General features: G+C 51.3%; 1 protein-coding gene across 4 annotated transcripts in view; it reads right to left on the minus strand.

Moving 5' to 3' along the window:
* The window catches only part of LOC105472494 (solute carrier family 19 member 1), a 58,314-nt gene extending 34,735 nt beyond the window's left edge, over positions 1 to 23,579 (minus strand). For 2 of the 4 annotated variants that reach the window (XM_071095828.1, XM_071095825.1), the window contains exon 1: positions 11,157 to 11,525. The gene's annotated coding sequence lies outside the window, so the exon portion shown is untranslated. Of the gene's footprint in view, positions 1 to 11,156; positions 11,526 to 23,026 lie in introns of those variants that run through there. The other 2 variants (XM_071095827.1, XM_071095831.1) reach the window with 2 other exon arrangements.
* Positions 23,580 to 24,766: the final 1,187 nt, after the last annotated feature.

Below are 24,766 nucleotides of genomic sequence, written 5' to 3' on the forward strand. Positions count from 1 at the left end.
GCCGAGACACTGCACTCCAAGCTGGGCGACAAGAGCGAGACTCCATCTCAAAGGAAAACAAAACAAAACAAAAATCAAGTTTTAATTGCTTTCCAATTAATTAATTTCTGCTTTTCTCATTTTTTCTTTTTCCTGTTGATTTTGTTGTTCCTTTTCTGTTCTGGTTTCTGAGTTAACTGCTATGTTCCTTTAATTCGAATAAAACTAGGAATAATAAACCATTTAATAATTCATTCCTCTCACAGGGCACCTCTGGCCAACCCATAGACGCTGTGTCACTACATTTGTTGCCGTCAGCCTCTACGTAGGACATGATTTTTGCTTGATTTCCTCTTGGACTCATGACTCATTTGAGAGAATGATTCAAATGTTTCCAGCGGCCAGATGTTGTTTGTTGGTTTCATTAATATGTCGTTTTATAAAGATCAAAGAAGGTGACCTAAGCAGGTTTTCATTCTGTGAAATTGTTCTGTGCTTTGATTTGTGGCTTGGTTTTGGGTTATCTTTTAAACTTTTTCATGGGCTTTTGAAAAATGCGTATTCTCGGCCGGGTGCGGTGGCTCACGCCTGTAATCCCAGCACTTTGGGAGGCCGAGGCGGGCGGATCACAAGGTCAGGAGATCGAGACCACGGTGAAACCCCGTCTCTACTAAAAATACAAAAAAAAATTAGCCGGGCGCGGTTGTGGGCGCCTGTAGTCCCAGCTACTCGGGAGGCTGAGGCAGGAGAATGGCGTGAACCCGGGAGGCGGAGCTTGTAGTGAGCCGAGATCGCGCCACTGCACTCCAGCCTGGGCGACAGAGCGAGACTCCGTCTCAAAAAAAAAAAAAAAAAAAAAAAAAAAGAAAGAAAAATGCGTATTCTCTATGCACGTCGTGTTTTCTATGAACAATAAAATCTAAATTGCAAACAGTGGGATTTCAGTCTTTCATAGCCTCATTTGCATTTTCTGGGTTATGTGTCAAGTTTGCCAGAGTCGAGGGCCCTCTGTGACTGGGGTTCACGCCTTCCTGCATGTCCATGCCTTCCTGTCCACATTTTAGGGCAGTGTGGAGATGGACCCGCATCACCTGCATGTTCTGCCGCTGCACCGGCCTGAGACCCTCGGCTTCCTGTACAGCCTCCTTATGGCTATTTCAGGTGCGTCCCTCAGAGCATGGGGTGAAATTTGCTTTTCTACAAAAGGTGTCCACCCAAGTGCCTGACCCATGGTCTCCACCGCTCCGTGAGGCTGGCTGTGTGGTGGGGACTGACGGCCTCCTCAGGAGAAGCTGGTAATGACCCAGGGAGTGGGCATGGGCACTGCCAGACCAAAGAGATCTGCGATGGGCCCAAGAAGAGGCTGGGCTGCTGCTGCTGTGTCTGTGCCCGCCCAGGGGAGCTGCGTCCTGGCCTCAGGACCTCCCTCCTGGCCTGAGCAGCAGGGGTTGGGCCGGTCCAGCTCTCAGGAGCATCCCAGAGGAAGAGCAAAGTTGCCCTCCTGTCTGCTCCAGGGAGACCCCCAGGCTGTGCCACCAGCAGGCGGCGTGGACATTTGTGACTGTTGGATCAGGGGCCTCAGGGAGAGCCACGGGGGAGAGCCACACCCACCTGGAGGCTCAGCCCAGGCCAGGACCACAGCCTTTGAATGTGCGGAGATGCCCCGTCCCCACCCAGGCCCGGGTCTCGAGACCATGTGGATGAGAGATAAGCGGGTGCTATAATCCGCAGTTACCAGCAGACGGCCTCTCGCCCAGAACAGGGCACCCGGGGCAGCGCCAGCCCCAGCAGGGAGGGGCCGATCTCAGCAGAGTGGGGCAGGTCTCAGTGGAGTGGGGCCAGTCACAGCCTGGCCCTGGGTGTGGTCCCAGACCCCTAATGCCGAGCCTGCAGGTTCCTGGGCCATGAGTCTGACCTGACACGGAGTCTCTGGGCTGGTCCGCCCGTCCACCCTGTCTCTGTGTTTGTGCTGATAGGAGGACACTGCACAAATGACGGCTGTGCACTATGATCCACACCCACCAGCACAGCAGACGGCCTCTCGCCCAGAACAGGGCACCCGGGGCAGCGCCAGCCCCAGCAGGGAGGGGCCGATCTCAGCAGAGTGGGGCAGGTCTCAGTGGAGTGGGGCCAGTCACAGCCTGGCCCTGGGTGTGGTCCCAGACCCCTAATGCCGAGCCTGCAGGTTCCTGGGCCATGAGTCTGACCTGACACGGAGTCTCTGGGCTGGTCCGCCCGTCCACCCTGTCTCTGTGTTTGTGCTGATAGGAGGACACTGCACAAATGACGGCTGTGCACTATGATCCACACCCACCAGCACAGCAGACGGCCTCTCGCCCAGAACAGGGCACCTGGGGCAGCGCCAGCCCCAGCTCTCCCTGGGGCCCCCTGTGTGCTCACTTTTACACAAGACCTCGAGCAATGAAAGCTCTTCCTCCAGGCAAATCACAGGGGCCGATCCCTCATGCTTGAGGCACCTGTGCTCACAGTACCATGAGCTTCCACTATCTCCCTCACCTGGAGGCCTCAGCACCGACGCTGAGAAGAAAGACGACTCCATCAGGGTCGAAGGTGGCCAGGCTCAGGGCTGGGGCAGGACGGGAGCGGGGCCTCGCTGGAGGCTGGGCCTGGAGGGCAGGGCCCTTTGCTGCCGTTCCCTGGGCGCTGTTTTGTAAGCAGAGGCTGGGGCTGGGTCCTTCCCAGCACAGTGCATCCCTCCCACCAGCCTAAGGGGACGGGAGCCGCTGACCTTTAGGACCTGTGCAATGGTCATGGCGCTGTGTGTAGGACATGACTCCAGGCCACATCCTCCCTCCAGCCCACGAGGGTCCCTGGGATAAAGTCCAGAGGAGCCACAGGCAGCCCGGCCCATCACAGTGCCAGCCCTAGGCCTTGTTGCTATTTTTTTGTATTTTTTTGTGGTAAAAGAGACATAAAATGCACCATGTTAACTATTTTTAACTGCACACATCAATGGCATTAAGGACATTCACACTGTTGTACGGCCATCACCCCCATCATCTCCAGAACTCTTTCATCCTGCAAAACTGAAGCTCAGCACCCAGGACACACTCACCCCCAAACCCCCACATCCCCCTCCCAATTCCCCGCGCCCCCTCCCAATTCCCCGAAGCCCCCATCCCAATCCCCTGCGTCCCATCCCAGTTCCCCGCGTCCCGCCTCCCAATCCCCACGCCCTCCCTCCCGATCCCCCGCGCCCCCTCCCGATCCCCCGCGTCCCCTCCCGATCCCCCGCGCCCCCTCCCGATCCCCCGCGCCCCCTCCGAATCCCCCGCGTCCCCTCCCGATCCCCCCGTCCCATCCCGATCCCCCGTGCCCCCTCCCGATCCCCCGCGCCCCCTCCGAATCCCCCGCGTCCCCATCCCACTTTCCGGCCGGGTTTGGCCACCGCGGGGCCTCCAAGTGGAACCGCGCACAGTGGGCGTCCTCCTGTGCCTGGCCAGGTGCGCTCAGCATCGTGTCTCCGGGTCCCTGCACGGGGCAGCCGCGTGGGAACTTCCTTTCGGGCCGGCGATCCTCCCTGCGTGCGTCTCCACCTTTTCATTTTTCATTCACGGACGGACATTGGGACGTCTCCTTCCGCTTGGCTGTGGTGACTAAAGCCGCTGTGCTATCGTTTTTACTATCATTGCTATGAAAAGTTGACAAATGAACCTTCCTCTTACTGTCTGGGTTTTTCCCATTTTATCTGCTTTTAACTGTCCGGATTCATGGAGCCCCAGCAGCGGGCCCTGTTCTTGGCTTCAGTGGCGAGGCCCCTCGCCTTCTCCCCAGCAGCAGCCCCTTTGACGACGTCAGGACTTTCGGTCCATTCCCTGGGTCGATGTTTCCAGAACCCCGCGCCCAGTCCTGGGAGCACGTCTACGTGATGTGGGGCCGCCTCGTGCGCTCCCGGGGGCCTCGGGCTTCCCGCACGCAGCGCGGGGAGCGGCCACCAGGGGGCGAGCGGCGCCCGGAGCCTCCGCGGGTCCCAGCCCAGCAGCCTCACGGCGCAGGGGGCGGCGCTGCCGGAGCGGGTGGGGGTTGCAGGGGGCGGCGGGGGCAGCGGGGCGGGGGGCAGCGGGGCGGGGGCAGCGGGGCGGGGGCAGCGGGGCGGGGGCAGCATGGCGGGGGCAGCGGGGCGGGGGCAGCATGGCGGGGGCAGCGGCAGTGTGGGGGGCTGGGGGCGGTTGTGGGGGCAAGGGGAACCGGCTTGGGTGGCGGCGCAGGTTGCAGGGAACCGAGGTGCAGGGGGCGGCGGCGGGGGCCGCGCGGCCTGCGTGGGGAGCGCCTGAGGCTGGCCCGGGGCCTGGAACCGCAGCCTCCGGTTCAGGGTGGTCTACACGCGAACGGCGGGCGCTGGCAGAAAGCGACACACGCAGAGTTTCGCGCGAGCCCGAGGGGCCCAGCTGCCGCCCTTGCGCGGTCCTGTAGGTGCCAGGAGGGGGTCGCGGACTTTGAGGCTGGATCCACGTGGTCCCCGCGGGCCCAGTGAGTGACATCACTGCGATGCTGCGCATGGACCAAGGTCTATACCCAGGAGATGGCCACGGTGTGCATGGATCAAGGTCTACACCCAGGAGGTGGCCACGGTGTGCATGGACCAAGGTCTGCGCCCGGGAGGTGGCCATGGTGCGCATGGACCAAGGTCTACACCAGGGAGGTGGCCACGGTGCGCATGGAGCAAGGTCTACGCCCGGGAGGTGGCCACGGGACAGACACTCCCATGAGGTTTCCAGGAAGACCCCTGCCCTAACCCTCTGAAGGTCGGAGGTCACGGATCAAAGCCGAGAACAGAAGCTGGGGTGGGGCACACAGAGCTGGAAAGAGGGGCCTGAGCGTCGGGCGGCCACCAGCAGGGTCCCCTCCAGGCCACAAGGATGCTCCGGTCCCAGTCCCCAGAAGAGGGTAGCTCCAGTCACCAGGGGGGTGACCAGCAGAGGTCCTCATGGCCTGTGGTCAGGGGAGACCTGAGACTGCTAAGTTGAGCACAACAGCATCTCCACCACCCCTGCACACAGAAAGACCAGGCCGACCCAAGACTGCACGCTCAAGCTCTGGCTGCAGGGCAGCTGAGCCTGTGAGGCCCCGGGTCAGCAGTCCCCCCCCCCCCGGGCCCACTGCTCCCCACCAGTGCCGGGCTGTGGGCTTGGATTTTTGATGCTTCCAACTTTTAAAGAGAAGCTTGAAATCTGTAATTCTTATGTGAAACCCTGCCTTTCTTAACTAATTAAAGACTTAAAATTAACTAGTTAAAATTAATTAAAATTGATTAAATTTGTACTAATTAAAGCTAACTGAATTCTTCTCAAAACACCGTGCAGATGCAACCAGCCAGAGACACACCTGTCTGCAGCCATGGCTTTAGGAGACACGGAGTCGGGGCCAGGGACGTGGCCGGAGCTGCCGCAGACAGGACAGAACAGGACGTTGTCAAGGGCTCCGTGGCTGATCTGTCTCTGTTGCACCAAAGTATTTTAAGTGTTCTCTCACGTCCCCTGGAAGATCTTGGATAGGGAGAGAGGCGGGGTGGAGGGTGGCGTGGGAGACCTGTGACCGGGGCTTCCTGGGGGCCCTGCACTGCAACCAGCCTGCATGTGTCTCCTGGGACAGTGTCTCAGAGGCCTGGCCACTCCGAAGGGCCTCTGGACACCTCATAGCCTTCCCAGGCTTCCCTGGCCTGGCTACTGCCCTGTTGCCGGGACTTGGGCACCAGCCACTGCCTCCCCACATGTCAGCTCCTTGCACAACAGCACCCACTGCATGGAGCTGCCCAGGACTCAGGAAGAACAGAGCTGGAGGCTGGGCCCTGGGGCTGCTGGAGCCCTGGCAGCAGGAAGCGATTTGAGATAGAGAACCCGAGGCCAGGGCACTGGGGCTCAGAGAGCAGCCCCAGGAGACGGGTCTTCCCTATCAGTGGAGCCAGACCTTGGTCTTGTGACACGCTGGAGTCCCTGGCTTTGACCCCGTAGCCCCTGCCACATTCTCCTGAGGCTTCTCGTCCACTCTGGGTGAATTAGATGCTGACCTGTGCCTCGTGGCCCCCGCCTGGCCCTGAACCCCGGGCCCTGCACACCTTGCTGGTAGCCTCTGCCACAGAGATGGGAGTGTCCACCTGGAGTGTCCCGCTTCAGTCACAGCCCTGGAGTGGTTCGTGGCCAGAGCAGAGAGGAGCGAGGGCTGGGGGTTTGTGCGGTGACCAAGACCAGGGTGCAGGGGCCCAAACCAAGGCCACTCACTGCCCTCAATTGAGCAGAAGGGATGTTCCGGGGAGCCTCAACCCTCCACCCCACTCAGACGGTATGCCTCTCTTGAACCCTGCCCTGGGCTCTGGTGACCCTCAGGGATGCTAGTGAGGAGCTTGTCCTGGCTCAGACTGAGCCCTCTGCTCAACTAACAGCACAGATGCAGCACAGATGCAGCCCAGACGGCTGCGGAGAAGCGGGGTGTGGGGGTGGCCTTGCCCTCAGCACTCGGACTTGGCCTCCTGAGCCCAGTGGGGTGGGGAGTGTTAGTGCGATGCCCATACTTGCCTCCTGCGTCTCTGACAGAATCATTCCTTGGAGGGCATGACCAGGAGGCCACCTATTTTTAGGGTCGTGCCATCCAAGGCAGTCTGTGCCGAGTGGCTCCATATTCAGACAGCGGCGGTATCATCTCCAAGCCTGATCTCAGTGGTTAGCAAGTACCATGCTGGTGAGAGACTGGAAGCGGCTTCTGAAAACCCTTTAGGGCTAAGGCTGTCTAGTCGGGCTCCACACGGCTGGTGACAGATCAGGCCAGACAAGTGCATGACACTCAGCATCCAAGACGACGGACTGAGACCCCCAAGCCCAGGTGGGCCACGGCTGGCTGGACCTCAGCTGGGACTCGGACGTGCTTGCTCTGCAGCCTGGCCCCAGGGTGTGGGCCTGCAGCTCTGGCTGCTGAGAAATCCTGAGTGAGCACTTCAGCCTTTGAAGGGGGAAGGATTTGCCCCATCGTCACTGCAGTGAGATCCCCTGAGAACCCAGGAAGGCAGTGGTGCCACAGAAGGGGTGCTGGCCGGCGAGTCCTGGGGATCCTCCCAGGGATGCAGATGGTGGGGCTGCTACCAGGCTGCAGAGGGTGTTTCTTCTTTGCATGTGGCCAGCGTGACTCAAGTTCAGCTCCAGAAATACATGTGTGAGAGGACTGCATTTGGTTTGAGCCAGGGCAGGCACAGGTAGGGAGCGGAGCTGCTACAGGAAGCCCTGAGGCCGGGAATCTGAGGGAGTCAGGGCAGGCTTGTTCCCAGGGCAGGACAGAGCACAGCCACCTGGTTGCTTGGAATAAGATGGAGAGCTGTGTTCCAATTTCTCAGCACACAAGAAAACACATTTCAGTTAAATTGAATTTTTTCTTTTTTTTTTTTTTAGATGGAGTCTGGTAGGTCTCCAGGCTGGAGTGCAATGGCGCGATCTCAGTTCACTGCAACCTCTGCCTCCAAGGTTCAAGCGATTCTCCTACCTCAGCATCCCAAGTAGCTGGGATTACAGGCGCCTGCCGCCACGCCTGGCTAATTTTTGTATTTTTAGTAGAGATGGAGTTTCACTATGTTGGCCAGGATGGTCTCGATCTCTTGACCTTGTGTTCCATCCATCTTGGCCATCCAAAGTGGTGGGATTCCAGGCGTGAGCCACCGTGCCTGGCCTAAGTTGAATTTTCATGTGGAAGTCAATAACTACATACATTTGGGGATGCCAGTAGCAGAAATCACAAAGGAAAAGACAGACGTACTTGCATCCAACCTAAAAACATCTTTAAGTCAAAAAGCACCGTGAAGAACTGCCAGCCCCTCAGCTGTGTGGAAACGTCACAACATTGAGATTGGGTGAGCGTCAGTGTCCTGGGTCCATCAGGCAATTGCCCCCGTCTGTGTATTTAGGTCGGTGAGGTGTCACCATGTACCAACAAGGAGACAAACATACACACTGAAAACGACCAGGGGTGTGGGCAAGTCCTCCCATGGGGACCAGCGGTAGGCAGGGTCCGCCGGAGACCACGGGAATGCCACGTCCTCCAGCTCCAACTTGCAAAGATTTGCTAAGATTTATATATTTTTTTCCAGTTGTTTTTCAGTCTTTATTTTATGGAGGCCCCTGAAGGTACTTGTGGATTCTGATTTGTAGCTCTGTCCAGGGAGCGTCCGGCCAAACGTGGAGCCCGGGGTGTGCCGATGGACCTCCGGACGTGGGGCCACACCTGCACACCCAGTTTTCTCACTGACTGTCTCGGAGGTGGTTCCACATCAGCACACACAGAGCTTCTGTGTTCCTCATTAACAGCAGTGAAGAACTAGTCACTCAAATGCCCATCATTCCCTCACACAGGGTATTTTTAACAGAAATTGCTAGACATGGAGTTTGCTGTCGAAATGGCCCCTGGTGTGACAAGCAGATTTATTTTCACTGTAACGTCCAGTTCTGGTGATGATGGGGGCAGACAGCCCTCCACATGGGCAGTGGGCCCAGGTAAACCTCAGGCAATCAGCCACAGCCCCAGAGACAGGATCCGCATGTGAACAGACCATCCACAGGGGCCCAAACGTCGGAAATGCAGCTTACTCTGCCAGAGGCAGCACGTCATACCCCCCGCTCCCAAAATGTAGGAAACTGGCTCGTGCCAGGTGTGGCCGGAACGTGGGCATAGGGGAGCCCTGGGGTCACCCGTGGAGCATAAACCGTGCAGCCTTCCTGGGGAACAGCCTGGCCCTGAGAGGTGGGAACGCCAGGGCACGGCAAGTCCTCTCCAGGACCCATCCCCCAAGGACTCCTCCCACAGCCACACAGGGCCCACACTGGTACATGCCCATAGCTCGGTGAGGCCGGCAGGAGCAGGACACTCCATGTCCAGCACCTGGGGAGGGTCAGGCAAAGCGCACTGGGTGCCCAGCATGGCCCCCACAGGAGCTAATCCACCACGCGGCAAGTGGGGCCTTGGAGATGCCGTGTGGGAATGGGACGTGGCACTGGCACCCCCACTAGGGTGCCCACCATGGCCCCCACAGGAGCTAATCCGCCACGCAGCAGGGAGGGAACTTGGAGACACCATGTGGGAATGGGACGTGGCACTGGCACCCTGGTAGGAAGCGAAGTCAGAGTCCAAACAAAGAGACACACTCCTCCCGAACGGGAGGGAAGAGACAACACCAGCAAGGACAGCCGCCCACGCGGGGTAGGGGGCGGGGGTCAGGGTTGGGAATGAGGATCTGAGGGACCAAGAGGAGGAATGACAAAGGTGAGGGGCCTTGCGGAGTGGTGACAGCCGTGGCCAAGTGCCAACGAGGAGGACGAACCCAATGCTAGGCTGAGGTCAAACAGAGAAACAAGAAGAGCAGCACCCAGGCTTGGAGCTGAGAGATGCCCGAGCCCCGGAGAATCGGTGCTGTCCTCTGAGCTGGCCTCTCTGATCCTGCTTTCTCCCTGATAAAGAGGCGCTCTCGTGGCTGGCAGAGGGGATGCTGGTGGCCTGGCTCAGCCTCAGCTGCTGCTCTTACCACTGCTGTGGTCATTCCCTGCCCTTCTAAACAAAGCTGCTTGCCAGCCACCCATGTGCAAAGGAAGAAGGAAAGAACGGGAACAAACGACCGAGCCTAATCCACTTTCCCTGCCATGTGAACCACAGTATTTTCCACTACTGTGCACTTGGAGAGAGCAAATGTCACCGAGTCTTGTTGAGAAGATGAGAGAGGCAAGAGGTCTGAACAACACCCAGCTTGGGGCGAATGCCTTCAGACAAGCACAATCAAAGTAAAATAGGAATGAGTAATGACCCTAAAAGATGCGCTAAAAATAATTGACAAAATATAAAATAAATATTTGAGTATTCTATTGCAATAATTTGCCATGCCATTCACTTGCAATAAATCAATCTCTGTCAAGTTAGAACAGTGTTGCCTTTGTCCTTCTTTTGAACCAGGATTACATATGGCAGGTCTGGGGCCCGGAGCACCTCCCAGTGTTCCCACTCCTGGCCTAGTGGGTTCCAGCTACAAGTGCTGGACTCTGCACTGGAAGTGAGGGTGAGGCTGGGTGCAGTGGCTCAACGCCTATAATCCCAGCACGTTGGGAGGCTGAGGCGGGCAGATCACCTGAGGTCAGGAGTTCAAGACCAGCCTGGTCAACATGGTGAAACCCCATCTCTACTAAATATACAAAAATTAGCCAGGTGTGGTGGCATGCACCTGTAATCTCCGCTATTTGGGAGGCCGAGACAAGAGAATTGCTTGAACCTGGGAGGCGGAGATTGTAGTGAACCAAGATTGTGCCACTGCACTCCGGCCTGGGGGACACAGCGAGACTCCATCTCAAAAATAAATAAATAAATAAATAATAGTAATAATAAAAAGTGAAGGTGGGAACCTGCACAGCAAAGAAAGATGACTTCCAGGCTGGGCGCAGTGGCTCACGCCTGTAATCGCAGCACTTTGAGAGGCCAAGGTGGGCGGACCACAAGGTCAGGAGATTGAGACCATCCCGTCCAACATGGTGAAACTCCGTCTCTACTAAAAATACAAAAATTAGCTGGACGTGGTGGTGGGTGCCTGTAATCCCAGCTCTTCAGGAGGCTGAGGCAGGAGAATCACTCGAACCCAGGAGGTGGAGGTTGCAGTAAGCCAAGATCACGCCATTGCACTCCAGTCTGGCAACAGATCAAGACTCCATCTCAAAAAAAAAACGACTTCCAGAAATGCATGCACATCACACTGACACAACACCACACACATGCGCCATATCGGCATCGTAAAGGGAAACCCTCATGACTACTGAACATTTATGACGGTCTCCGGGAGGTTTTTCAAAAGGCCAAGTTCTGAAAACATCCACTTACAGCGCGTGGGGGAGCAGAACCTAGACTCTCTCTCCCCCATGAAACAACTGAAAAAACAGGCAAATACGTGAAGCAAAATGTTTTCAGACCCTGGTCTCCCAGCACTGTGGTGCAGTGCTCCCTGAGAGACACGAAACAAACAGGTTGAGACCTAGAGCTGCCAGAGCTCATGACAGGGAGAAAGTTTCCAGGACGCAGCACAGGGAAAAGGAATCCAGGCAGAACTGCAGTTTCCTACAGCTGAGGAAACAAAGCTGGGAGCCCGAGAGGCAAAGATGGCCAGAAATCACGGGACGGAGTCCCAGACGGAAAGGAGCTGTACTTACGGTAGATTCCAACAGTCCGTGGAAGATCCTCCTCCGGTATCTAGTTGTGAATGGATCAGAGAGGAAGGAGCTGAACTTACGGTAGATTCCAACAATCGTGGAAGATCCTCCTCTGGTAATCTAGGTGTGTACGGATCAGTGCAGGTGTGAGAGGCAAATACTCAAGGCCAGAGAAGGACCATCAGAAAGAAGCAGGAGTGACCCTTGGAGCTCATGCACAGCCAGGAATGCTGCCTGTTCCCGCCAGTCAGAGAGGAGATCTCATGGCCCATGGGACGTGGAGTGGAGCACTCACAAGACTTTGCCACAGTAGGGGAGATGAACTTGTTCTAGGCTAAAAACTGTTCTGACCTTGCATGAAAAGTTCAAAGCAAGTCTTGGAAGAAACAGACTGTTTCCATGTAACTTAATTGCATTCCAGAACAAAGCTCAAGAATATTTGTAGGAAGACAAAAATGTCAATTATTTAACAAAGTAAACTCATAATGTCTGGCATGCAATCAAAAATTAGTGGGCATGCAAAAAAATAATGATAAAAATAAAGAAAATGTAACCCAAAATGAGGATATAAATTAATCCATGGAAACAGATCTAGAAATGACAAAGAAGGTAGATTTAGTAGAAAAGGACATTAAAACAATTATTATAACTACATTTTTATGTTCAAAATGGCAAAGAAAAGAGTATTAGGAGGAGACACATTGAAGATTCAAAAAGAACACAAGTTAAACTTCTAGAGATGAAAACTACAATGTCTGAGGTGAAAAATACACTGGATGGGATCCCCGCAGATTAGACATTGAAGAAGAAAAGATGTGTGAACTTGAAGACACAGCAACAGCAAGAGAGACTGTACAAAATAAAACACACAGGAAAAAAAAAGACTTAAAAAAGTGAGCAGAGCGTCAGTGAGCTACGGGACAACTTAAAGTGTCCTCATATGTGTGTAATGTTGGGACACATCAAGTTGTAAAACAAGGATTTGAACAAGGGAAAACCACAAATCCAAGAATCTCAATAAATCCCAAGCACAATACATATTAAGAAAACACCACCAAGTCACATTATAATCACACTGCTCAAAACTGGTGTTAAAGAAAAATTTCTTAAAACCAGCCAGAGGGAGAGAAAACTTCCCATACAAAGGAATGAAGATAAGGATAAGGATGGATTTCTGATTGGAAACAATGCGAGTGAGAAGACCATGGAGCAACCTCTTTAAAGTACTAACAGCCGGCCGGGCGCGGTGGCTCAAGCCTGTAATCCTAGCACCTTGGGAGGCCAAGACAGGCGGATCACGAGGTCAGGAAATCGAGACCATCCTGGCTAACACAGTGAAACCCCGTCTCTACTAAAAATACAAAAAAAAAAAAAAACTAGCTGGGCAAGGTGGCGGCGCCTGTAGTCCCAGCTACTCCGGAGGCTGAGGCAGGAGAATGGTGTGAACCCGGGAGGCGGAGCTTGCAGTGAGCCCAGATCGCGCCACTGCACTCCAGCCTGGGCGACAGAGCGAGACTCCATCTCAAAAATAAATAAATAAATAAATAAAATAAAGTACCAACAGCCAACAGATATATATACACACATACATACATATATATATGTGTGTGTGTGTGTGTGTATATATATATATATTTTTTTTTTCTCTCTTTTTTTTGAGACGGAGTCTCACTCTGTCACCCAGGCTGGAGTGCAGTGGTGTGATCTCGGCTCACTGCAAGCTCCGCCTCCCAGGTTCAAGCAATTCTCCTGCCTCAGCCTCCCAAGTAGCTGGGACTACAGGCATGCGCCACCACGCCCGGCTAATTTTCGTGTTTTTAGTAGAGACGGGGTTTCACCATGTTAGCCAAGATGGTCTCGATCGATATCTTGACTTTGTGATCCACTCACCTCAGCCTCCCAATGTGCTGGGATTACAGGGGTGAGCCACCATGCCTGCCCGAAAATACCAAGATTTTTAAAAAGTGTTCGAATTTTATTACCTGAGAAAAACATCTTTTAAAAATGAAGGTGAAATAGATTTTTTTCGGCATCCAAAGACTGAAAGATTTCATCAACAGTAGACAAATGTCATATGACATGTTAAAGGCAGTCCTCAGACAGAAGGACAATCTGAATCTGGAAAAAGGAATAAAAAGTACTGGAAATGGAAAACGTGGACAAATATTAAAAACTTACTTTTAAAATCTCATTAAAATATAACCAACTGCTTAAAATGAAAAGAAAAAACCTAATGATGTATTGTGAGGTTTAAAAATGTGTGACTTTGGCCAGGTATGGTGCCTCACGCCTGTAATCCCAGCACTTTGGGATGAGATGGGCGGATTGCTTGAGCTCAGGAGTTTAAGACCAGCCTGAGAAACATAGTGAAACCCCATCTCTACAAAAAATACAAACAATTAGCTGGGCATGGTGGCACGTGCCATAGTTCCCACTACTCGGGAGGTTGAGGTGGGAGGATCTTCTGTGCCCAAGAGGTCAGGGTGGCAATGAGGCATGATCATGCCATTGCACTCCACACTCCAGCCTGGATGACAGAGTAAGAAAGACCCTGTCTCAGAAAAAAAAAAAAAGTGTGTGAGGTTTAAAAATGTTTGACAACAGCACTAAAGCTGTGAGAGGGAATGGAAATATGCTATTTTAATGTCACATTACTGTATAAGTTAAAGATGTATATTATTTATCTTAAAGCTACACATAAAAGAAAAAAGAATTATACCTAATAAGCCAACAAAGAAGATAAATGGGACTAAAAACACAATGCAAAAGAAGGCAGAAAAAAGAAAAAATAACAGATGGAACAAATACAAGAATAGTAAGATAATAGATTTAAACCCAATCATATTCATAATCACAATTATGTTCTAATGGCCTGAACATTTCAAATGGGGCAGAAATTATATGATTAGATAAAGCCAGACTCAACTTTATGTTGCTGACAGAGAAAAACACTTTAAATGTAAATATACAAATTGGTTTAAAATCAAAGGATGGAAAAATATATAGCATTACACTATTCAAAAGATGGCCGGATTGCCGGGCGCAGTGGCTCACGCCTGTAATCCCAGCACTTTGGGAGGCCGAGGCGGGCGGATCACAAGGTCAGGAGATCGAGACCACGGTGAAACCCCGTCTCTACTAAAAATACAAAAAATTAGCCGGGCGCGGTTGCGGGCGCCTGTAGTCCCAGCTACTCGGGAGGCTGAGGCAGGAGAATGGCGGGAACCCGGGAGGCGGAGCTTGCAGTGAGCTGAGATCGCACCACTGCACTCCAGCCTGGGCGACAGAGCGAGACTCCGTCTCAAAAAAAAAAAAAAAAAGATGGCCGGAGTGGCTATTACAATATCAAAGTAGATATCAGATAAGGAACATTGTAAGAAATAAAGAGGATTATAATAATAAAGGGATCAATTTATCAAGAGATCTTAACAACCCTAACCATGTACGCACCTAATAATAAAGTTTCGAAATACATGAAGGAGAAACAGCTAGGACATAAGGAGAAGCAGACAAACCAGCAATTATAGTCAGAGATTTCAAAACCCCATTTCAGTAACTGATAGAACAAATTGACAGACAACTTAGTAAAGGCAGACAAGACTTGAAGGATACAATCAGCCAAATTAATATTTATCGAACATGTCACCCAACAACAGGAGAATACACATTCTTCTCATCTGTAACAAACAATTTACCAAAATAGGCCGTATTCTGGGTCACAAAACAATTCCCAGCTGGGCGCGGTGGCTCACACCTGTAGTCCCAGAACTTTGGGAGGCTAAGGCAGGCGGATCACAAGGTCAGGAGATGGAGACCATCCTGGCTAACATGGTGAAGCCCCATCTCTCCTAAAAAAAAAAAAAAAAAAAAAAAAAAAAAAGCAAAAAAATTTAGCCGGGGCATGGTGGCGGGTGCCTGTAGTCCCAGCTACTCAGGAGGCTGAGGCAGGAGAATGGCATGAATTCAGGAGGCGGAGCTTGCAGTGAACCAATATCGTACCACTGCCCTCCAGCCTGGGCCACAGAGCAAGACTCCATCTCAAAAAAAAAAAAATTTCCAATAAATTTGAAGGATTCACTGCACCAGGGTATGTTCTTTGACCCATCGGAAATATATCAGGTATTAATAATACAAAGATTTCTCAATAATCTCCAAATATTTAGAAATTGAAAACAGATATCTGAATAACCCACCAGTCAAAGAAATGATGAACAAGGAAATTAGAAAGCATTTTAAACTGGTTGAAGATGAAAACACAATTTGAGATTCTTTTTCTGCTTTCTCTGGTTTTAACTGAGCATCTTACATGGTTCCATATACATTCCATCTTACATGTTTCTTTTCTTTGCATATCAATTTTTATTAAAAATTTTAAGTTGTTTTCCTAGAGTTTGCAATATACACTTATAACTCATCTAAATCCACCGTCAAATAACGCTATGTTGCTCCAGGTACAAGTATCCTGTAACAGAATATTCCCAATCCTCTCCCATCCCTTACCACATTGCTGTCATTGGTTTTACTTATCTCCTATATGCTATAATCACCCAATATCATTATTATTACTTTTAATAAATAGCTGTATTTTAGATAAACTAAGAATAAGGGGGGGAGGATTTTATATTTATTCATTCTCAAACACTTAGTTTCTTTATGTAGATTCAAGTTTCTGAGCTATATAATTTCCTTCTTCCTAAGGAACTTCTACTATTTCTGGCAGAGCACGTCTGCTGGTGATTCTCTCCATTTTCATTTGTCTGAGAACATGTTTATTTTTCCCTTACACTGAAGAATAATTTTACTGGATATAGAACTCGAAGTTGGTGGGATTCTCAACACTTTTTTTTTTTTTTGAGACGGAGTCTCACTCTGTCACCCAGGCTGGAGTGCAGTGGCACCATCTCGGCTCACTGCAAGCTCCGCCTCCTGAGTTCACACCATTCTCCTGCCTCAGCCTCCTGAGTAGCTAGGATTACAGGCGCCCTCCACCACACCCAGCCAATTTTTTTGTATTTTTAGTAGAGACAGGGTTTCACCGTGTTAGCCAGGATGGTCTCAATCTCCTGACCTCCTGATCCGCCCACCTCAGCCTCCCAAAGTGCTGGGATTATGGGTGTGAGCCACCACGCCCGGCCTTTTCAACACTTTAAATATTTCACCCTGCTCTGTCCTTGGTTAAATGTAGATATAAAAATTCTCAACTAAAATGTTAGCAAATTATGCCCAAAAACATATAAAAAAGAAACTCCATTGTGACCTATTGGTGTTTATGCCAAGCATGTAAGGTTGGTTTAGCAATGGAAAATCAATCAATGGAATTCACCACAATAAACATAAAGAAAAACCATATGTTCAATAGATACAGAAACACATTCCTGATAAATCTTTTTTTTTTTTTTTTTTTTTTGACACAAAGTCTCGCTCTGTCACCCAGGCTGGAGTGCAGTGGCCGGATCTCAGCTCACCGCAAGCTCCACCTCCCGGGTTCACGCCATTCTCCTGCCTCAACCTCCTGAGTAGCTGGGACTACAGGCGCCCGCCACCACGCCCGGCTAGCTTTTTGTAGTTTTTAGTAGAGACGGGGTTTCACTGTGTTAGCCAGGATTGTCTTGATCTCCTGACCTCGTGATCCGCCTGTCTCGGCCTCCCAAAGTGCTGGGATTACAGGCTTGAGCCACCGCGCCCGGCCCTTGATAAATCTTAAAAGCATAAGACAGTGAAAGAAGTCAGGCAGAAAACACTACACACTATATAACCCCAATGACATGACATTCTGGAGAAGGCACAGTCATTGTGCTGGCAAAACGATCAGTGGTGAAGAGTTTGTGGGAAGGGCTGGAGGACTGAATAGCTAAAGCACAGGATATTATTTAGGGCAGTTAAAGTATTCTGTATGATAGTGTATTGGTGGATATGTGATATTCCAAACTTATCAAAAACCTGTGAAACTTTATAGTACAAAGAATACATCTCATTGTATGCAAATTTAAAAATCATTTAGGAAGCTCAGGGACCTCAGGATGGAATCCAGAATGTGACAAAACCATCTAACTGTATTATAAATGCATGAAACATCCTCACTGAAGGGAGTAGGGGGAAAGCAGTGACCTAATTCAGGATGAGTGGAGTCAGTGAGACTACAGGCAAAGGAACAGTACATAAGCACTGGACTTTAGCTGACAAAGCTGTCTCCCAGTGAGGTGTGAGTTAACAGTTCTGACACCACCATAATATTGTCCTAGTCCGTTTTCTGTTGCTATAACTGAATGCCCAAGACTAGGTACTTTTCAAAGAAATCTATTTCTTACCATTCTGGAAGTTGGGAGTTCCAACGTCAGAGAGCTGCATCTGGTCAGGGCCTTCTTGCTAGTGGAGACTCTTTGGAGAGTCCCAGGTGGCACAGGGCATCAGATGGTGAGGTGCTTACAAGAGATGGCCAGACTCGCTTCTCCAACAGACCCATTCTCGTGAGAACTAACCCACTCCCTGCATAACCCATTCATCCATGAATTGATTAATCCAATCAACTCTCAAAGGTCCTGCCTCTCAACACTGCTTCACTGGGGGTCAAGTTTCAACACAGGAACTTTTGGGGAACACATTCACACCACAGCACATGTATACTGAAATTGAACAACTAAATACATGGATAGCAGATGGTAGGAGACAGGTTTCTCACTATTAGGAGGTTACAGAAGCAAGAGGCAGCTGGGATGACCCACATGGTGCTAGATTTGAGTTGGAGACATTGGTATGAACTGATGTTTAGCCCAGTATAGATTTTGATGGTTACCCGGAGAAGTGTTTTAGATATGCATATACACATGGGTTAACACCTGCATATATATTTTCTTCTCTGTGAGCTGAGAGGGTTTAGCAGCAACAACACCCCACTGGCTATAAGCACATCTCATGCTCAGATCTTGGTTTTCAATACCCTTCTTCAGTGAAAGGAACCAGGGTTCCTTGGAGAACTGTTGGATTCCAGAGCTGGGGCCAGTAATATACAAGATGAGACTTCTAGTAAGACCTCTAGCATCTTCTAGTAAAAGGTAGTAGTAAGATGCCAAAACAAACCTCACACTGACGGGCCGTGTCAAAGGGCTACAGGAGTTGACTGGAACAGCTCCTAACGGGCAATGCTGGAACAGTGTGAGCAACAAAATCAAGAAATGTTATTGCAACTTGACCCAAGTGTAAATACCCACAAATCCATGCCAATCTAAACAAAGGACGCCATAATATACCACAAAGAAATGAAGAAGAGACTAATCTGTGTGGAGGAATTACAAATAATTTACGTAGACACTCTGCCTCAAAAGGGGGTAATTCCCCAGTCCTTGCGTGCAGGCTGGGCACAGCCACTTCCCTCCAAGAGGATTGTTCTGGAAGGGGAAAGGACACGGTCAGCAAGGACATGGGTGAACTGTCTCAGCCAGGTGATGAAAGTCCTCATAAATGGTGACAATCATGTTGGTCATATGGATCCTTGACATGATTGGCTGAAAATGGCAGGTTACCTCAATGGTCTTCTTCCAAAACCCCGTAATCCCAGATTAATCATGAGAAAACCTCAGACTCCAGCAGATCCCAACTGAGAGACACGCAGAATATCTGCCCGGTCCTCCTCTAAACTGACAAGACCATCGAAAGTAAGAAAAGTTCGAGAAGCTGTCACAGTCAAGAGAAGTCTATGGGGACAAGATGACTAAATGTAGTATGGGATTCCGAACAGGATCCTGGGACAGAAAAGGTGCCTTAGAGAAAAACATAAAATCTGAATAAGGTGGGGACTTTGGAGAGGGACAGTGTATCAATATTGGTTCATGAATTGTAACAAATGTATCCTAGTAATAGAAGATGTTTATAATGAGGGAAGCTGTGGGGGTACCAGGTATGTGGGAACTCTCTGTACCGTCTTCACAATTTTTCTGTGAATCTGAATCTGTTACAAAAAGTACTTTAAGGTGGCTCATGCCTGTAATCCTAGTGCTTTGGGAGGCTGAGGTGGGTGGATCACCTGAGGTTGGGAGTTCAAGACCAGCCTGGCCAACATGGAGAAGCCCCATCTCTACTAAAAATACAAAAATTAGCCAGGCATGGTGACGGGTACTTGTATCCCAGCTACTTGAGAGGCTGAGGCAGGAGAATCGCTTGAACCAGGGAGGCAGAGGTTGCCGTGAGCTGGGATTGTGCCACTCCAGCCTGGATGACAGAGACTCCATCTCAAACAAACAAACAAACAAAAGGATTTAAAAATAAATAAAAGAAAAAAACTACACTAGAAAAAATGATAAACAGTTTAGTTGTGGCAAATAAGCACATGAAAGAGTGTCATTATTCATGAGAGAAGTGGAAATTAAAACCCGGTAAGACAGCACCACCCATGGCTAGAAGGGCTGAAATGCATACGATTGCATATACCAGGTGCTATGGAGGAGGGGAAGCAGCTGGAACACCCGTGCACTGTGGTGGGAATGTGAGAGCACAACTGCTTTAGAAAGTGGTGCGGACGCTCCTCAAGAGATACACTGCCAGCCAGGCTCGGTGACTCACGCCTGTAATCCCAGCACTTTGGGAGGCTGAGGTGGGCAGATCACCTGAAGTCAGGAGTTCAAGACCAGCCTGACCAACATGGAGAGACCCCCATCTCTACTAAAAATACAAAATTAGTTGGGCGTGGTGGCACATGCCTGTAATCCCAGCTACTCAGGTGGCTGAGATGGGAGAATTGCTTGAACCTGAACCTGGAAGGTGGAGTTTGCAGTGAGCCAAGATAGCATCCACTGCACTCCAGCCTGGACAACAGAGTGAGACTCCATCTCCAAAAAAAAAAAAAAAAAGTAAATGACCAATCCACATGACTCGGTGAAGGAGTGACCGGCTCACACAATGCCGTGAATGAATGTCAAAGCGATTGTACTCGTGACTAAGGCCAGTCTAACAACAGTGTGTGCTGCCTGAGTCCTTTTTTTTTTTTTTTGAGATGGAGTCTTGCTGTGTTGCCCAGTCTGGAGTGTGATGGCATGATCTCGGCTCACTGCAACCTCCACCTCCCTGGTTCAAGCAATTCTCCTGTGTCAGTCTCCCCACTAGTTGGGGCTACAGATGTGTACCACCACGCTCGGGTAATTTTTGTATTTTTAGTAAAGACACGGTTTCACCATGTTGGCCAGGCTGGTCTCGAACTCCCTACCTCAGGTGATCCGCCAGCCTCAGCCTCCCAAAGTGCTGGGATGACAGGCATGAGCCACCATGCCCGGCCCCCTGAGTCCATTTCTATACAACTCTAGAAGGTGGGGATCTGTTGGTAGCTCTGGAAACAGACCGACAGCTGCCTGGGGACAAGGGAGCGTATAAGAGAATCCAAGGGGGAGGAAGATATTTTGGGGTGAATATGTTCATGATCTAGATTTGTGAGAGTTTCACAAGTGCCTACATATCATATTGTACACTTTAAACGTGTGCAATTGTGTTCCCAATAAAGCAAAGCCAGGGTGGGGGAAGCACATAGGAACCCCAGAGTTGGAAATGTGGGTTTTGGAGTAAAGCCTGAGGATTGTTGGTGTTACAGGGGGACCACAGCACTGCCTTTAGCATTCACCCTGGAAGTCTGTGGGTTCTTTCTGAGATTAAAATGATTAACTCTCAAGTCTGTAAACACAGACCGTCTAGTGGCACACTCCAACAGAAGCCCTGTCATCGGAGCGGATTTCATTTCACCCAATCTTGTTAAACAAACAGCTTGCATCGAATGAGTCATAATTTTTAAGACAAATATGTCTTCCGAATTCTCTTAGAACGCGTCTCATGTTTAAAAAATAACACTGCTAATAGCTGACTTCTCCTCAGCAGGCTGAGTGGAAACGTGCCCCGCTGAGCTTCTTGGCAGGAAGATAGCAGCCCCAGTTGCTGTCCTGATGGGGGGAAACAGATTTGGTCTCCAGAACTCAGATGGAAATTTCCAGAGACTTTTTTTTTCCTTTGTCACATCTTTAATTTTTCAAATGGGCCTCTCTCTTGCTCCAGTTGCCAGGTTAACAAAGCTGCCAAGGCCAAGAAGAAACTGGCAAGCGTCCCCAGAGATGCATCTTAGTCTTCAACATAAACCAGACCTGATTCCGCCCGCTCTGCTGTCTCCAGCCACCTCTGCCCAGGGGCAGCCAGCACAGGCGCCTGGGAGGCCTAATCGGATCGCAGCTCCCGGAGGGTCACTAATCAGATTGTTTTGCCTGCCCTGTTCCTGTCAAAACGAATGTGCGGCGTTTCCAGACGGACGCCGTCTTTAAAAGCACACGCTTCCCTCCTCACTCCAATTAGAAAAGACAGAGTGTGCAGGTGCATTGTGATTCATGAAATCGTTCTTTACTCAAAGGTCTGTTAATGGGCTATTGTTTTGGATGAGATCCGGTTCTATGAACCGCTACCTGTGACCCTGAGAGCGTGATTTACTCTCTCTGGGCCCCAGCCTCCTGCACCCTGCGGTCGAAGTGTCCCCTTCCCATCTACCATCCTGGGGCTCTTCGGACTCTGATTCAATGTTTCTACAAAGTTCACGAAAAAGAGACCATTTTCTATCGTGTGAAAGAAAGAAGCACCTGCAGAGGACACCAGCAAGGCTGCAGGTCTCGTGTGGGTCCCTGCAGCTTTCCTTCCAGGGAGAACAGGTAAAAGTTTGTTCCAGCATGAACTGTCCAGCTGTGCAAGTCAAAGGCCAGCTATTAGGTACATGCAGACAGAGCAGCCCCAGGGGCTGCTGTAAGAGGAGTGAGGAGACTTGAACCCTGAGGGGAGAGATGCGTTGGAGGATGACTCAACACCCTGGAAAGGACAGAAACTGGCGTGGGGTGCTGGAGGAGGCAAGGCCCTGGCTCAGCTCTGAAGTCGCCACGGCTGTGGCCAGCCCGATGTCTGGTTCTTACCAGGGAGAAGGGGCTGCATGGAGTCTGGGTTTGCAGGCCAACTGCCTATCCTCAGGGTTCAGCGACTTCCCCATTAGTGCTGGTCGCGCACACTCCCCTGCTGGAGGGGTGCCCTGATGCTCTGAGCCAGTCAGCACAGCCTCCGCACAGATCCCAGCTTCCGACGGATGGCCCTTCAACCATCAGGGCAGTTCCTGATCTTTATTTGGAAGTATAGGACAGAAGCTCGTGCTGTCCCTGGTGTGGGGTGTGGGTGTGAAGCCTGGAACTACTGCAGTTTTTTTGTGTGTGTGCTGCTTTTTTGTGTGTTTTTGTTTTTATACAGAGTGTCACCCTTTTGCCCAGGCTGGAGTGCCGTGGCACGATCTTGGCTCACTGCAACCTCCACCTCCCAGATTCAAGCGATTCTCCTGTCTCAGCCTCCCCAGTAGCTGGGATTAAAGGCACACACCACCACACCCAGCTAAGTTTCACATTTTTAGTAGAGACAGGGTTGTACCATGCTGGCCAGCTGACCTCAAGTGATCTGCTTGCCTCAGCCTCCCAAAGTGCTGGGATTACAGGCATGAGCCTCTGTGCCCGGCTACTACGGTTACTTTGATACCAGGAGGGAAGCATCCCTGAGGGTAAGACAGAGACAGATGGGTGGAGCACAGCATAGCAGAGATTTGCAGATAAATGTTACCGGAACCCTGATCACATTGTACCCGAAGCCTGCTCTTCTCTGGACTTTCTAGTTATAAGAGTCAATATTAATCAACAAATGCGTGTTTAAGCTGGTTTGAGTTGGGCATTCTTGAAACATAAAAGTCCCCATCTGATGCCAGCACTAAATGGCACATTCTTAGTACTAGAGAGGCCATCAAGCTCTCGGGTTGCTCGAGTTGTCTTTCTGTGGGCTCATACACGCCAATGATAACGATATAATAATACAGTGCCTGACCCTACCTGGGGCAGTGCCAAGGTCTCCACAGGCAGCAACTTGCTTCGTCTTCCCAACAGCATTCTGGGCGGGAGCTGTAATTAGCTCCATCTTGCAGAGGAGGAAACAGGCTTACAGACGTGGAGGCTTCACCCCCCTCCCTGGGTCCTGCTCTTCTTTCTCCCACACAGAGACACCCTGGCGTGGGGTAGCGGGTGGGGGATTGAGGACAGGCCAGCTTTGGTTTCTTTTGGTTATCTTTTTCCCTGTGGTTTTTTTTTCTTCATTAGACACACGTAGGATGTTTCCAAAATTCGTGCGATTCAGATTCATTCTCAGCATGTGTCTGTGTTTCTTTGCTTTGACTCCTTAAAGCAACACAGTGCACGTCCCCATCTGCGTCAACAGATCCTTCTGAGGCCAGAGGAAAACATTTCCACTTATGTTTTCAGTTATTTTTCTTTCCATTCAAATGTTTTTGTTTATTCCCCAAAAACGTCGAGAGCCCTTACTTGAGTGGGACTCTGTCTCCTCCGAGATGTTGGCTGCTTTCACTCTCCCTTCATGCAGCACGAGTCTCTGCCTCGGCCTCCAGGTCAGGTCCGCTCTGCAGCCGTGTCTGGTCTGTGACTGGCTCCCAGGAAGGGCCTCCTGGCCTTGTGACCCGCATTTCTCTGGAACTCAGCTGTAGCCCTTGCTTCTTATCCCACTCTCCTCTTTTCGTGGCTTTTTGTCTCATCGTAGTAGATGCTGAGGCTTCCAGCCCTCGCCCATTCTGTTTGTCACAGCCCAGAAGTTTTAGGTGGGACCACCTTCCACCTGCTGGGCTGAGGGGCCTTCGAATGGCCTCACAGTGGTTTATTCTCGGCCTCTCAGTGTTTTTCCGTTTTGCTTGTTCCCACAGATGTAAAGGCCAGCAGCGGCTGCACACCCTGCGTTTCAGTTTCTCCGGCTCTGCCGGGCTCTCCTCACTGGCTGCATCTCCCCCTGCAGAGCCGCCTGAGCTAACAGGCCAGACTGGCGGCGACGCCGACCACCTGGGAGAGACGTCCCACACCTGCACCCTGGCAGGACAGCGAAGCCAAAGAGGCAGTGGGCGTTCCGGCCACCCTCCTCCCCGTCCACACTCTTTTGTCCCAGGGCTGTGCCCTGGGCCTCACTTCCTGCCCTGAGCAGCCTGCCCCACACCCAGCCAGGCTCTCAAGTCCCCTGGGCTGCCCATGTGTGGGGAGGGGTTGGCTCTGTCAGGTGGTTCTGACCTCAGTGAGCCCCGGGGCCTGCGGGACATCACGTTTCAAGGCTGCAGGAGCGACCCGCGTGCTTCTTTTTCACAACGTTAAACTGATCTTGGGGGAAAGCTGCTGATTCCCTGCTGTGCCCTCCTGAGAGAGCCGTGAACAGTCCCACGTTTTAGATTCCATCCTTTTTCCCCTAGAGTAGGGGAAATCCACTAACTGCCCAGTGCTTCTTATGGGGACCAGGACCTGAGGAGGACTTGGCACCGTTCTCGGGCCCGGAGCTGTGGGTGGCCAGCCGGCTGCAGCTGTGCGGGCTGGGAGTCTGCGGAGGACCTCTGTGCGCCCCGGGAGTGCGCAGGCGCCCAGCCCCACCCCCACTTCAGCGAGCAGCCAAGAATCGGACATTGCCCCCCACCCAGGGGCAGAGAACACCGACGCGGACCCCACCCCCAGGCAGAGGCAGCGGGCACTGTTCAGAGGGTCACAGGGCCACAGGGCTGGTGGGGAGGGTGTGGAGGCCCTGCCCCG

Source organism: Macaca nemestrina, chromosome 4, assembly GCF_043159975.1.
Source record: "Macaca nemestrina isolate mMacNem1 chromosome 4, mMacNem.hap1, whole genome shotgun sequence".
NCBI lineage: Eukaryota > Metazoa > Chordata > Mammalia > Primates > Cercopithecidae > Macaca > Macaca nemestrina.